Consider the following 15,542-nt stretch of genomic DNA (forward strand, 5'->3'; position numbering starts at 1 on the left):
TCACTGAGGATAGGAATGATGATAATGAAGATCATGAAGATGATGACAATGATGACGATAAAGACGATGATGATGACAATGGTGATGACAATTAAGACGATGGTGATGACAATGGTGATGACAATGGTGATGACAATTAAGACTATGGTGATGTCAATGGTGATGACGATTAGGTCAATGATGACGACAATGGTGATGACAACAATGATGACGACAATGGTGATGACAACAATGGTGATAACAATGGTGATGACGATAAAGATGATGTTGACAATTTGCTCCTATCAACTGGCATGGCAGTGAGCACAACAACATACTTTGCGCCACGAACACTCATGGTACAGTAAGCAGTACGTCCTTACTCCGTTCTCCAACTCTCCGCTCCGCTCCACTCATACTCTCACCCTCCCCCTCCACCTCCTTTTTGTTATATATCCCTCCCTCTATCACCCCATCTCTCACTGCATGACCTCATGGAAGGAGGATCGCCCTAAAGCCACAGTGGTTTTTGAACAGACAAAAGTACTAATCTAGGGGAAGCTGCCGTCGCTTGTGGTTTGGAGGCCGAGAGGGGGAAAAAGTGACTAAGCCGCATGGCTCCTTTCTTCTCTCCAGTCCTTCATAAACGGAGGGATAAAATAGAAGGAGATAATATTTAGAACAGGCCTAATTTCAATGGTAATATAAGTGAAAGAGGGATAGAGCTGGTGGTTTTGTGAAGAGGCTGTGGGATGAGGCTGGTGGATTCTCTCACTGGCTCTGAGCCGCTTGCTGATCCAGCCTAAGTTAGGAACCACATCCCGGGCCCAACCTATAGCCTCTCCATCTGCAACCAATGTGCGCATTCAAAACAGAACCATATGGACCTCGGGCGGGATAGTAACACGGACTCGCACACACACACACACTCCCTCTTGAGCTAGCGCAGACATCTGATACTCATTCACACTGCCAGCTAAATGGGTCCCTCATCACCACAGACTTGCAAGGCATTTCAATTGAAATATGTTTTTATTTGTGTGGCCTCTATTTAAAAAGAGCCTATAACATAACCTCCAAGTCAAACGGGTGCAAAATGATAACTGAACTTCCACCCTGACCAGCATTGAGGAAGACTTGTCGAGTCTTGTTACCAAGTTTGCATTTGACAAAATACCAATAAAAAAATCCTGATGAAGGCTAATGACCGAAATGCGCTGGCTTTACTTTGAACAATAAAGAAGCACTTTCATCAACTGCTACTGTCCACCAAGAGTTGCTGAGATTTCTCTTCATTCAGTTGGCAACTCAATTGACGCACCTCGGTTGGATAGCGAAGTCGAGGCAGTGTTCCCTTCCCTTTGACAAAATGGAAAGACAAAGTAGAAGGATGCGGAGGGCACTCAGTAGAACACAGTATATAGTTTGGTTTTAAGGGTGCCACACAGGGGAGTAGGATGAAGACGCCTTTAGAAGCTGATCTTGGGACATTTTTGAGTTTTCCCCACTAATGGCTAAGATTGGGGGAGTGGAAGCTAATCCTAGATCTGTATCCAGGGGAAACTTCACCCTGGAGCAAGCCAAACCAGCAACCTCAGAGGCCTCATTAACTTGTTAGCTCGTTAGCTTACCACAAATCCATCCAAAAGGGTGCTGACTTGCCAGGTCAGTTCTCTCTGACTCTGTTGAAATGACTGTCATTATAGACAGTGCTACGCTTTAACAACTGAGAAACCAGGAGGGATATAGGATGTGTACCAAGTGGTACCCTATTCCCTATAGAATGCACTACTTTTGACTAAGGCCCATAGGGCTCAGGTGAGGTCAAAAGTAGTGCACTATATATGGAATGGGGAATAGCAATGGGGATAACAATAGTTACAACTGTTTGGCCATTTGTCTGTCTTGAAAGAACACTATGGCCGCATCCTAAATGGCACTCTGTTCCCTATATGGCACACTACTTTTGACCTGGCCCATTGGGCTCTGGTCAAAAGTAGTCCAGTATGTAGGGAATAGGGTCCAATTTGGGATGCAACCCAGAAGGGATACAGTTCTTTCAAGACAGACAAATTGCCAAACAAACAGTTGTAAGGAGTTTAATTGTGTCCTTCCTAAAAAGGTTAAATTAACTGTGATTTCCCATGAATGCACAAATAACACAAATAACGGCATGAGTGGAAAAAAAGGTTATATCTAATAAGGATGGACTAAAGGGCATTTCATAGCTGTAACCAGTGCATTGCCAAGACCCATGAAGTAGGGACACAGGAGCATGATCTGACTTTGCCAGAAAGAGGCCGTATATGTACCAACCTTCTCAGAGTAGGATGTCCATGTTATCCTATTCATTGTGATTTAAAAGCTTCTGTGGGACAATGTAATGGCAAGTTATTACCTATGGGGGGCGCCATTCCATGATTCAATGATTAAATAACCCAAATTTGTATGCCATCTGTAAATGCGAGAAAAAAAATGCTTTATCTCTGGTTGGTTTATCTCTGGCAGAGATAATGGATGGGCTGGACATGTCAAAAGATGAGTTCAGATTGGTCTGCCATGTAGCATGCTTCTGTCTAAACATCAGCTGCATGTGTATGTGTGGATAATCCTGTCTATGGCTGTTTTTTTTGAAGATATCATGAAGAACCTAACAAGTTTTGCTACTGCTCTTGACATTGCTGCCCTGAAGTTAATAGCGCTACCGACAAAGCTCAGTGGGAAAATGTTGCGATGGACTACTTTCTGGAAAATGATCGTGCCATACTGACTCTCTCTGACTCTGAAAAGGAATCAGACAATGAGGAAATCCCTGATTTAGTTAAAACATTTTTCATTGAAACAGACATTGTAGAGTCTTCTGATGACAATGGTGGGGAAGAAATGGTGTCGCAATGGAAGAAGTTGACCAAGTTTTGAAATCAGTGGAATGCCTGGTGGAAGCAGAGAGATGATTGCCAAATGCGTAGAGAGTCCAAAAAGAGAACACAGAAAGAAGGCTGTTGTATAAAACACCTGTCTCCAGATTACATCTTCAAACTAAGGGCAACCATGGCACCCATGACAGAGGGAGAAGCATTCAACCATGTATACGGGTAAGAGTCTAGCTACATTTTCAGATATTATTTGTTTCTAATTTTGTCAGAAAGTCGTTTTCATTTCAAGTTAAAGCTTACTGTTAGGTAGCTAGCTAATGTTAGCCGGCTGGCTCGCTAGCTAACGTTGCGTGTATGATCTGTGTAGGAGCTCTAGTGGACAACAAGCCTAGTGGAATTCCAAGTTGGATGACCATTCAAATACATTTTTTCCCAGTCAGAGTTTGTTTTATTCCCAAATTCCCAATTGTTTTGAACGCAGCATTAGAGTTGGGGATTATGGTTCATTGTTTAGCTAGCTAGCTAGCTAGCTACAGGTCTAAACAAAATACTTCACTATGCAAGTAACCATTTCACTTTACTGTTTACACCTTCTGTAACTTAAGATTTTATTTGATATAGTGTGTGTTTACTTACCAGAGTGGGTAATGTGAAGCACAACATGACCTGCACTAAAGTCAGATCAGGATATAGGCCAAGGACTAGATAAAGTTTATTTTTACAATTACTTTTTCTACTACTTTCACCACTTTTAGTCTTGAAAACTTTGGTTGTTTCCTACACTGTGAATCCTTAAAGAGGTGGGTGGGGCTACGGCTTAAGAGGGTGTGAACGATGCTGAATAGGTGTAGACAAAGAAGAGCTCTCCAGTAGGTGTACCAAAACATTCACAGGCCATTTTCTCAAAAGTGGAGTTACAAGTTTATCAACTTTCAAAGAAGAATTACTTTCCCATTGTTCCTCAACTGTAGTGTATGATATACCATTTTGTAGCTCGGAGTCTCTACTTTTAGCCACTGTAAAAAAACACACTTTCAAATTTTGCTACATAAGCCTGAATCGAGCTGGTCGGTCAGGAAGAAACCGTGAATTGATGTCTGTCATGACAGGATTCATACTCTGTAATTGTGTTATGAGCGTTCATTTTTGTCCTCTTCCCGCCGTGTAATTCAATTGGAAAGGCAATTGGCATCTTAAAAAGAGACAATAATGTAATTTCAAGTTTCCCGCTAAACCTGATCAAATTAGGATTTGGAGACGATTGATGCATTTAAAACTGAAGTGGTCTTGTTTCCGCCATGCCTCGGCTCTGTACTTCAAACAACATCAAAAGTGGAGACAGGGAGATCTAGGATAGGTCTGTACAGGTTAATGGTTCTTCCATATAACCATCCTGGGCCTGTGCATTTCCAAATGTGGCAAAATCCAAAATGAATGGAAGAGATGAGCACCATGTTCTTTCCAGATTTGCAGTGCTTATGTTGTTTTCCGTTCATTGTGGTTGAAGCTGCATCTCGTTAACCAATGGGCTGGGACAGGAACTCATCTTGACATTAGACTACGATGGAGGTTTGAAAACATCTGACAAACTTTTGATTTTAGAGTGTACTATTCCTTTTATTCTCATTCATAACGGCCCTTCAAGACTTTCTCCAGGTGTAGACAATCTCAAAGGCCTCTCAGACAAATTTAAAGAAATAGAGTTGACTTTAACTTTACGCAAGTGATTTCAATTAATGAGTTAAGTGGTATGGCTAGGAGTACAACATGAAGCGCACACCTCGTTAACAACAAAACCTTTGAAATGGAGCTCCCTGCTCTAGCCAACAAAGTAGACATGTATTAGCCTATCACCAAACAGTAAATCAGTAATGCCTGCCCAAGTTGGGGGCCAATGAGGATCAGGTACCTGATGACCTACTGTATACTGTAAACTCCCTCCCCCTCCGACATGAAGACAACTATTATAACAACTATAATTACTTTAAAAGTGCAACTAACCATTTGGCACTTTTCTTGAACTTCTCCCATCTTTACATTTCATATGTTTCTCCTATCCCCCTGGCAAAACCATTTAAATCTATATGACTTCAGTATTGCCAGTCTTAATTTTGGCTAGTGTTAACTACAACGACATTTGACTCTTTATTGCGAACAGAGATAAAGTCCATTAAAGGGCATACATAGCGCTAAAAGGTTCCTGGAGTGTTGCCTGCCTGTGTGTCTTTAAAAAGAGGCCTTTCTACATCATACTGAATGCTCCAATTGAGTGAACACAGAGAAACACACTGATAGGAGTAGTGATCTACATCCGTATGAGGGAAGCGATCAAAGGAACCCCATATGTGAACGATGAAGGCAAACTAACTGACACGCAAAAAGTCAGGTACAGTTTGTTCAGATAAGCGAAAAGGCGTGATGGGCCGCCACTCAAAAAGATGTCGCATAAAGCTTACTTCATTTTTATATTATTTATATTATTATTATTTTCACTGCATCAGGGATATTGTACACAAGACGTTTCAGCTTTGCGGTCTCATTCAGTGTGTAGGTACAAATCTTTTTCATTCAAAACAGCATTTGTAGGGAACACAGGTGAGCAACCGATGAGCAGCAGGTGCTTCTAATCAGGGTTGTCACTCATCTGCCAATCAGGGATGTTGCTTCACTGGTCTACCTGCATACAAGTTACCACATCTGATATGAACAATATGTTTGATAGATATCTTGATCGTTTCTAGGTAAATAAAGATGGATTCTGGAAGGCGTAATTTAAAGACTGATGATAGTATATGCCAGCGCTTTTTCACAATAGACTTGATGATATTATAGCTGTCATTGAAAGTAAGTATATCGTTTTTGTTCGGCTTTATGAAGTAATTGATGGCTTCTGTTCAAGCTTTCAACTAGTTATTTAAAAAGCTTTATCAAGCCAGGTATCAGGGTACCGTCTCGAGTGGAAACGCTCAATGAGAGAATTTGATTGTCTATCATGTTCTTCCTCTGTGTCACAGATGCGACGCAGTCTATGAAGTTGGCTGCCTAGTAAACCTATTTTTAGGGGGAGAGGATGGTAACTATCAGCTGTTCGTATTGTACTTTATCTGTAGGTTTTCTGTAAAGTGTAGTACTTAGAGATTGTCCCTTCTTTGTAACATGTACCGTACATCTAAGAAATGTATAGAGTTAATGTAATTTTGCATAGTGAAGAAGATTGATTGTACTCTAGAGTTAACGTAGTTAAAACATTTATTTTTTTTACATTTCGGAACCCGTCCAGATCATAAATCAATTGTCTATACAGCGGGTTGAATATTTCACATAATCTTTGTAAGGATTATTTTCCTAAATGAAATCCAATTAGAATTTCCCCCATCGCTGTGTAGTTAGAGCTAATGGGGTTCCCATCGCTGTTCCAAAGGTCTGTAGGTGGTAATATTACTCAAATAGTTTTTAGAAAACACTAGTTGCGTAAGCTCAATTATATAAATGTACAGGCACATCGCTTTCCCGGTTGGAGAGGAAGAATATCAGAGCCTCTATACCTCCATCATGAGGAATACTTGTGTATAGCAATGAAACATCAAGAGTGACTCGCCAATCACAGAGGAAGAATATGATAAATAATCAAATTCTCTCCTTTATTATTTACTTAATAAATACCAACCAAAACAGAAGGACCCCTTGACTTCTTCCACATTTTGTTACGTTACAGCCTTATTCTAAACTTAATTAAAAAATTAAAAAATTCTGGGGAGCGTTGCTGCACAGCTATTTTCAGGTCTCTCCAGAGATGTTCGATTGGGTTCAAGTCCGGGCTCTGGCTGGGCCACTCAAGAACATTCAGACACTTGTCCCGATGCCACTCCTGCATTGTCTTGGCTGTGTGCTTAGGGTTGTTGTCCTGTTGGAAGGTGAACCATCGCCCCAGTCTGAGGTCCTGAACGCTCTGGAGCAGGTTTTCATCAAGGAGCTCTCTGTACTTTGCTCCGTTCAGCTTTCCTTCGATCCTGACTAGTCTCTCAGTCCCTGTCGCTGAAAAACATCCAACAGCATGATGCTGCCACCACCATGCTTCACCGTAGGGAGGGTGCTAGGTTTCCTCCAGACGTAACGCTAGGCATTCAGGCCAAATAGTTCAACCTTGGTTTCATCAGACAAGAGAATCTTGTTTCTCATGGCTGAGAGTCCTTTAGGTGCCTTTTGGCAAACTCCAAGCAGGTTGTCATGTGCCTTTTACTGAGGAGTGGCTTCTGTCTGGCCACTCTACCATAAAAGCCTGATTGGTGGAGTGCTGCAGAGATGGTTGTCCTTCTGGAAGATTCTCCCATCTCCACAGAGGAACTCTAGAGCTCTGTCAGAGTGACCATCGGGTTCTTGGTCACCTCCCTGACCAAGACCCTTCTCCCTCGATTGTTCAGTTTGGCCGGGCGGCCAACTCTAGGAAGAGTCTTGGTGGTTCCAAACTTCTTCCATTTAAGAATGATGGAGGCCACTGTGTTCTTGGGGACCTTCAATGCAGCAGAAATGTTTTGGTACCCTTCTCCAGATCCTGTCTCAGAGCTCTACGAACAATTCCTTTGACCTCATGGCTTGGTTTTTACCCTGACATGCACTGTCAACTGTGGGACCTTATATAGACAGGTGTGTGCCTTTCGAAATCATGTCCAATCAATTGAAATTACCACAGGTGGACTCCAATCAAGTTGAAGAAACATCTCAAGGATGATCAATGGAAACAGGATGCACCTGAGCTCAATTTTGAGTCTCATAGCAAAGAGTCTGAATACTTATGTAATAAGGTATTTGTTTTTATTTTGAATACATTTGTATAAAACACTGTTTTCACTTTGTCATTATGAGGTATTGTATGTAGATTGATGAGAAACATTTTTTAAATCAATTTTAGAATAAAGCTGTACCGTAACAAAATGTGGAAAAAGTCAAGGGGTCTGAATACTTTCTGAATGGACTGTACTTACTTTCAATGATAGCTATACTAGCTTCACATCTATTGTCAATAAGCACTGGCATATACTATCATTAGACTCCTCTTTAAATTCTGCCTTCCAGAATTCCCCTTTATTTACCAGTGGTGTCAAGTGCTTAAATAAAAATACTTTGTTGTTTTTTGGGGTTATCTGTACTTTACTATTTATATTTTGGATTACTTTTACTTCAATACATTACAAAAAAATATATATATATAATTTTTACTCCATACATATTCCCTGACATCCAAAAGTACTCGTTAGATTTTGAATGCTTAGCAAGACAGGAAAATCGTCCAATTCACACACTTATCAAGAGACCATCCCTGGTCAACCCTACTGCCTCTGAGTGTTGGAGTGTGCCCCTGGTTATACGTAAATTAAAATGTAATAATTGCAATTTAGGTAGCAGGGCTCTTGATCCAGGAGGGGATTGAATGTCTCTGCAGTAACCAAGAAGCTTGATCTTGCCATCTAGCTACTTAGCTAGCAAACCAAATGCATAGCTGGAGCCCTGAGCTACATATCATTTATTTGACACAACTTAAATTTATTATAGTTACACTTAACTTATAGTAACAAGCAGAGGCGTAGCACGCGCCCCCGGGTATTGAAATTCATATGGTATAAACTGTAAGATTTGTACCTACACACTGAAGGGTGCAAAGCCTTACGCAACATCTTTCTGAGTGCGGAGCCATCACACCTTTTTGCTTATCTGAATTTACAAGTTTTATGCACCAACCAAACTTCTGAGAGAGCACGATGGTCCCCTTTTGATTAGGTACAGTTTGTTCATCTAAAACATAGACATGAAAAGGTGTGCGCGCCACTGACATTACCAGTTATACAAGACCGCCACGTTTCTTCATAGCACAACATATGCACTAAGAATTCCAAGATTTAAAGTGAAAAGTTCACTTATTTTCTACTTCCCTTTGGCATTGTCGATTTCCTCCAACCCATAAAAAAAAAACTATTAGCGGACTATTTAGCAACGTCCAGAATAAGCTTAACTTCAAAAAAGTGAGCTCTCTCTTAAAAACGATGTCTTCCACAGTAGAAGTTAGAATAGCCGTAACACTTACCGCAGTAGAGAGACTTCAACCCCAACACCCTCAGCTCACTTATGGGTCAGTTTTTGGATTCATGAACGTCACCTGAAAAAAAAGAGCAAAACAAGAGGTCATCACTACATTGTGATTAAGGGGGGGAAAAATGTAAACAAATATGGACAGCGTAATGATTACAAGGTCATATCATAAATGCCTGTTATGTATTCAGTTTTTCATGGAGTGTGAATTCCCACAAATGTTTTTATTGGACAGAGAAGAGATAGGAGAAGAGTGTGTAACGAAGGCAGCGGGTCATATTCGAACCCACGCTGACACCTGGTAGATGTGCTGTAGGCTACAGCGCTGACCTCTAGTCCACGCATAATTGCCACTTAAGCTGCTGTTGTTTTGATTGTAATGAGAAATATCTCATTAGGTTCTGTGTGAATGATCACGATTCGCTCAGTGTGCGCCCCTAAAAACAAAAAGGTCAGGGAATCTTTAATAAATGCCGCTTATTCTCGTTGGTTATCTTACGTCTCCGTCTCTAGCATAGTCCTGTGCACTTCTGCCCCCCCCCCCCGTCCCTTGCATATAGGCATGCAATGTGCTTTTTATACCTGCTGCCTATCCAACAGAGAGCCTATATGTGGGAGAGGCAGTGTAATGTAATGGTGCAACACCCGGCACCACACGAACGACAACACACATTGGATGCAGGCACACAATCCCAGAAACACAACATTACGATTATTGAACGCAGCTTTGAAGTTGGAAGCCTTGTCCTTACCTGATTATTGTTGACGCTGCAGAGGTTAGGACATTTTGTCCTCGTAGACTTGGGAGGGAGAAGAAGGCGGTGGCACCCTATCCCCTATGCGGTGAGCTAGTTTTGACAGGAAACCTATGGGCCCTGGTCAAAAGTAGTGTTCTACATAGGGAATAGGGTGCCATTTGGGACGCAGACAAGATCGCTCACTAGCTACTTAGCTTCTAAAGAGCCTATTCTCCTGCCTGTGACTGTCAGTTACCGTGAGTTAGTACGGTCAACCTTAATTGATCCACAAGCTTCCCTAACTACCTGGGTTTGTGGCGCCACGGCAACAAATAAATACAATAAAGCAGGAGCTGCTGCCTGAAAACTTCAGGGCCCAGTAGGGGTGAGACGACGGTAACAGGTAAGGAAATGGACAGACTAGCTCGTTAGACACCTAATAGGAGAAAACAGGACTTTTTTGCTTACCATTGCGAAATGTTTTTAATCTCGATAACTCATTTCTGGGTAACAATTAAGTACCTTAGTGTGATTGTTTTGAATTAAAATTGTGAAAAAGAAACAAATAGTTTCTTAGCAAAGAGCAATTTCTTAAGCAAGAATTGTCCTAGGACTGTCTGGGAGTGGTCTGAGTGGGGAGGGGAAAACTGAAAATTTGCCTTTATTGGCAGAGAGGTTTGGAACTCTCTTTCTTATTGGTCTATTAAATAATTTACCGCTTGGTGAAGTCAAAACTCCATCCCAACAAAACATGCTGGTCTTTTCAAACAGCTCTTACACTAAAAGGGCATTATCATAATTTTCACAATTACAAAGTATTATTCCAACTCATATTGTGGAAATTAGTCAAATTAAGTTTGACTGAACTGGGCCTTTAACCTGATATGTTGTATTTTCTCAACTTAGAACAGTGTCAGTTGAGAACAAACTACAGGTACAGTAACTGACAAAATAAAGGACACACCAATATAAAGTGTCTTATTAGGGCCACAATGAGCCAGAACAGCTTCAATGTGCCTTGGCATAGATTCTACAAGTGTCTGGAACTCTATTGGAATTATGCGACACCATTCTTCCACGAGAAATGTAATCCTTTACTGGTAGGAAACGCTGTCTCAGGCGCAGCTCCAGAATCTCCCGTAAGTGTTGAGATCTGGTGACTGAGACGGCCGCGGCATATGGTTTACATCGTGCCCTGTGAATGGGGGCATTGTCCTTGGTTTTTGCTCTGACATGCATTGTCAACTGTGGGACCTTATATAGACAGGTGTGTGCCTTTCCAAATCATGTCCAATCAACTGAATCGAGATGTTTCTACTACAAAGGACGATCAATGGAAACGCGATGCACCTGAGCTCAATTTCGAGTCTCATAACATTTGCAAACATTTCTTAAAACCTGTTTTCACTTTGTCATTATGGGGTATTGTGTGTAGATTGATGAGGGAAAAAATGTATTTAATCCATTTGAGAATAAGGCTGTAACGTAACAAAATGTGGAAAAAGTCAAGGGATCTGAATACTTTCTGAATGCACTGTATATACTGAAGATGTGAACCTAATAATTTGGTAGGATGAAGTCAGGACAAAATTGAACTAAAATGGCATGTGAACATAACACACACAGAGAGAGAGAGAGTCAAAACGGTCGAACCAAACATGCCTTTGATTCTACAATTTGAAGCTAATTGAGAACAACGAAGAAGAAAAAAGCTAATACAGGGGCACATAAGATCTTTTATTCATGGCTTCATCAAGAAAATGATTCTCTAGTAGAACCATATTATTTTCTTTGAGGGTACAATTAAGAGCATTTCCAACAAAAACAACCAGAACCCTTATACTACTAAACAATTACTCAGCAGAGAACACCACCACTGTGCTAACTTGTATAAACCTTGATATCTATCTCTCCGACATTTGCAACACTGTTTCAATATTCAAATTCAATCTCCAGTTGTCCCATAGTAATGAACGTGTCGGGAGTCAGGACGAGACAGGCAGGCAGTGTTTCTCAACTTGTTGAAATCATGAATCAGCTGGCATCGTTTTTTTTACTTGGCTCATCGTGCTCTTGCGACTCCTTGTGGCGGGCCATGTGCCTGCAGGCTGACTCTGGTCGTCAGTGAAAGGTGTTTCCTCCGACACATTGCTGCAGCTGGCTTCTGGGTTAAGCGAGTGGGTGTTAAGAAGCGTGGCTTGGCGGGTCATGTTTCGGAGGATGCATGACTCGACCTTCGCCTCTCCCGAGCCCGTTGGGGAGTTGCAGCGATGAGACTGGATCGCAAATTGGATATGAAAAGGGGGGTAAAAAAAGAAAAAATAATAACCGTGATCATGCCCTTGAAGCCAGCCCTCAAATTCGTCTCGGGCCTAACAACACCGGTGCCAATATATCCTCCAAACACCGGCTTCGAGGACATTATCACTTAAGTATTCCACCTTACTGTATCCCAACAATGGGATTTCCATAGGCTTTCAGAAAACTCATACACTTCTGTAAGTCTCATTGAAGCAACAAAAACATCAATGTTCGACCTTAACATTTGATAACAGTACAACAGAACAGATGAACAGGAAGGACATTTACTCTCAGGGGTGGCTAAAAAGAACCATCTGAAAGCCGCGCCCCTACTAAACTACACCTCCAGTCTTCTGATCTGACCCGCTGGGTCATGTCTCAATAACCTACACGTAGCACCGATAAAGAAAACAACCCAACTAAGTGACCCAACGCCTGCAACCCAGCAGCTGGGTCAACCAAACAACCCAGATCTAGGAAGCTGATCCTAGATCTGTACCTAAGCGAAACTTCACCCCAGAGCCTGTCTCTGACTGTTTCACAGTCAGTTGCAGAACAACCACTGCCACCCCATAAGTTATTCCATAATACCACAGAGTCAAAGCTTTAAAAACTTTACACTAGGTCGGGATCTCTCAAGTTCCGTTCACATTCTCTCGTTAGCTCGTCTGAACACGTTCCAGATATCTGCAGAACCAGTTATTCTAGCTCTCCTCTCCTCCATTCTCTCCTTCTCCACCGGTCCACACACCCTCGCCACTCTCCCATCTGCAGCTGGTGGCCTCAACACCTGGAGGATGCTGGGTAATCAGAAAGACAGCTGGCTACCCAGGAGAGGACAAGAACAAGCCACGGAACACACTTAACACACATGACTGTGCACATTAGAACACACACACACACACGTACGTGCACTAACCCGCACACACACTTCACACGCACACACTTCTTAACATAAACACCATCCTTTCACAGTATATGGCATGCGACATGCTCAAAAGAAGTGTTCAGCCTCGAAGACATTTGTGTGTCTGCGTGCCTGTTTTTTCATGTGCGTTCATGTACATGTGTGTTTAAACAAATCTCGCTGTGCAAGTCAGTGCTCTGTCCGTGCATAGAGGCGAGGGTGAGAGGCTCACAACCCTGCTATGATAACCTAATTAATTGAGGTCTATACTCAGGAAAACACAGAGGTTTGACACAGAGGTACCAGAATAACAAAAGACAGGCCTTCTCCTCAGAGTACATCCACCAGATCATTGAGTTACTGGGCCCCATCCAGTCCAACTCCGGCACAGCTGGTGGGAGCATTGGGGAAAAAGTAAGGATCCACACAAACATACACACACTCATGTGCACATAATGCACACACACACACACACACACACACACACACACACACACACACACACACACACACACACACACACACACACACACACACACACACACACACACACACACACACACAAACACAAACCGACAACCAGTCTCTCCCCTCCACACATATACGTCCCAGGCCTTCCCTAAGAACTGGGAAAAGGCTGCTACCTGTTTGGCAAGTGTTCTATCAGCTGTCAAATATTACTGTCCATGCTAGGTGAACATTCAGGCAGCTGTAGAACATACCTGTTTGAGTGAGGATCTGGAAATGGTTCAATTATAGGGTAGCTAGCAACCTGTTTGGCAAAATGTCAGGTAGTTGGTGAGATAATAGCTTTCGTGAGTCAAGAGAGACCAACGACAGACGGTACAGTGATACAACCAGGGTAAATATGTGGAGAAATACACACATGGTGCAAGGCATGCAGTCGGACAAACACATGAATATGTGGAGAAATACACACATGGTGCAAGGCATGCAGTCGGACAAACACATGAATACAGTACATTGCCGGCACACTAAAACATCCATGTGTTGTCTCGTCCCAGTTGTCAATTCTGCTCAGAAAAAAAACACTGAGACATTCAATAGTAGACAAAGAGACACTGTGAGACAGAGAGCATCTCGATAACACTTGCAGCCCCTGAGCTTCGGTGTTGCGATGTCAATGCAGTACTAAGCACAGCACTACTCAGATACTGTTTTACAGCAACGGTCAATTAAACTACAATAGAGGTCAATTGATCCGGAAATGACGAGCTTAGGTTAGTGGATCCACTGAGTACTCACTGACGGTGCTACACTCTCAGAAAGAAAGGATTCGATTTGTTCCTAAAGGGGTACAGCCTCTTGTCACAGGGGCAGTACCCTGTAAGGTCCTCCTTTGAACTTTTATTTACAGGTACATAATTGTACCCCAGCTTAGAGGTCGACCGACTATGATTTTTCAACGCCGATATTGATACCGATTATTGGAGGACCAAAAAGAGCAGATACTGATAAATATTTGTAATAATGACAAGTACAACAATACTGAAAGAACAATGAAGACTTTTATTTTAACTTAATATAATACATAAATAACATCAATTTAGTCTCAAATCCAGTTGAAGTCAGAAGTTTACATACACTTAGGTTGGAGTCATAAAAACTTATTTTTCAACCACTCCACAAATGTATTGTTAACAAACTATAGTTTTGGTAATTTTTACAACAATTGTTCACAGACAGTTTATTTCACTTATAATTCACTGTATCACAATTCCAGTAGGTCAGAAGTTTACATACACTAAGTTGACTGTGCCTTTAAACAGCTTGGAAAATTCCAGAAAATGTCATCATGGCTTTAGAAGCTTCTGATAGGCTAATTGACATCATTTGAGTCAATTGGAGGTGTACCTGTGGATGTATTTCAAGGCCTACCTTCAAACTCAGTGCCTCTTTGCTTGACATCATGGGAAAATCAAAAGAAATCAGCCAAGACCTTAGAAAGAAATTGTAGACCTCCACAAGTCTGGTTCATCCTTGGGAGCAATTTCCAAACGCCTGAAGGTACCACGTTCATCTGTACAAACAATAGTACGCATGTATAAACACCATGGGACCACGCAGCTGTCATACCGCTCAGGAAGGAGATGCGTTCTGTCTTCTAGAGATTAATGTACTTTGGTGCGAAAAGTGCAAATCAATCCCAGAACAACAGCAAAGGACCTTGTGAAGATGCTGGAGGAAACAGGTACAAAAGTATCTATATCCACATTAAAACAAGTCCTATGTCGACAGAACCTGAAAGGCTACTCAGCAAAGAAGAAGCCACTGCTCCAAAACCACCATAAAAAAGTCAGACTATGGTTTGCAACTGCACATGGGGAAAAAAGATTGTACTTTTTGGAGAAATGTCCTCTGGTCTGATGAAACAAAAATAGAACTGTTTGGCCATAATGACCAGCGTTCTGTTTGGAGGAAAAAGGGGGAGGCTTGCAAGCCAAAGAACACCATCCCAACCGTGAAGCACGGGGGTGGCAGCATCATGTTGTGGGGGTGCTTTGCTGCAGGAGGGACTGGTGCACCTCACAAAATAGATGGCATCATGAAAAGGAAAATGATGTGGATATATTGAAGCAACATCTCAAGACATCAGTCAGGAAGTTAAAGCTTGGTCGCAAATGGGTCTTTCAAATG

At 41.9% G+C, this 15,542-nt stretch overlaps 1 protein-coding gene across 2 annotated transcripts in view; it reads right to left on the reverse strand.

The window, feature by feature from the left end:
- The window catches only part of LOC115197061 (transcription factor SOX-6-like), a 141,341-nt gene that overhangs the window by 101,425 nt on the left and 24,374 nt on the right, over positions 1-15,542 (reverse strand). For both annotated transcript variants that reach the window (XM_029758231.1, XM_029758230.1), the window contains exon 2: positions 8,935-9,006. The gene's annotated coding sequence lies outside the window, so the exon portion shown is untranslated. The remainder of the gene's footprint in view (positions 1-8,934; positions 9,007-15,542) is intronic.

The sequence above is a fragment of the Salmo trutta genome, chromosome 7, assembly GCF_901001165.1.
Source record: "Salmo trutta chromosome 7, fSalTru1.1, whole genome shotgun sequence".
In the NCBI taxonomy this organism is placed as follows: Eukaryota; Metazoa; Chordata; class Actinopteri; order Salmoniformes; family Salmonidae; genus Salmo; species Salmo trutta.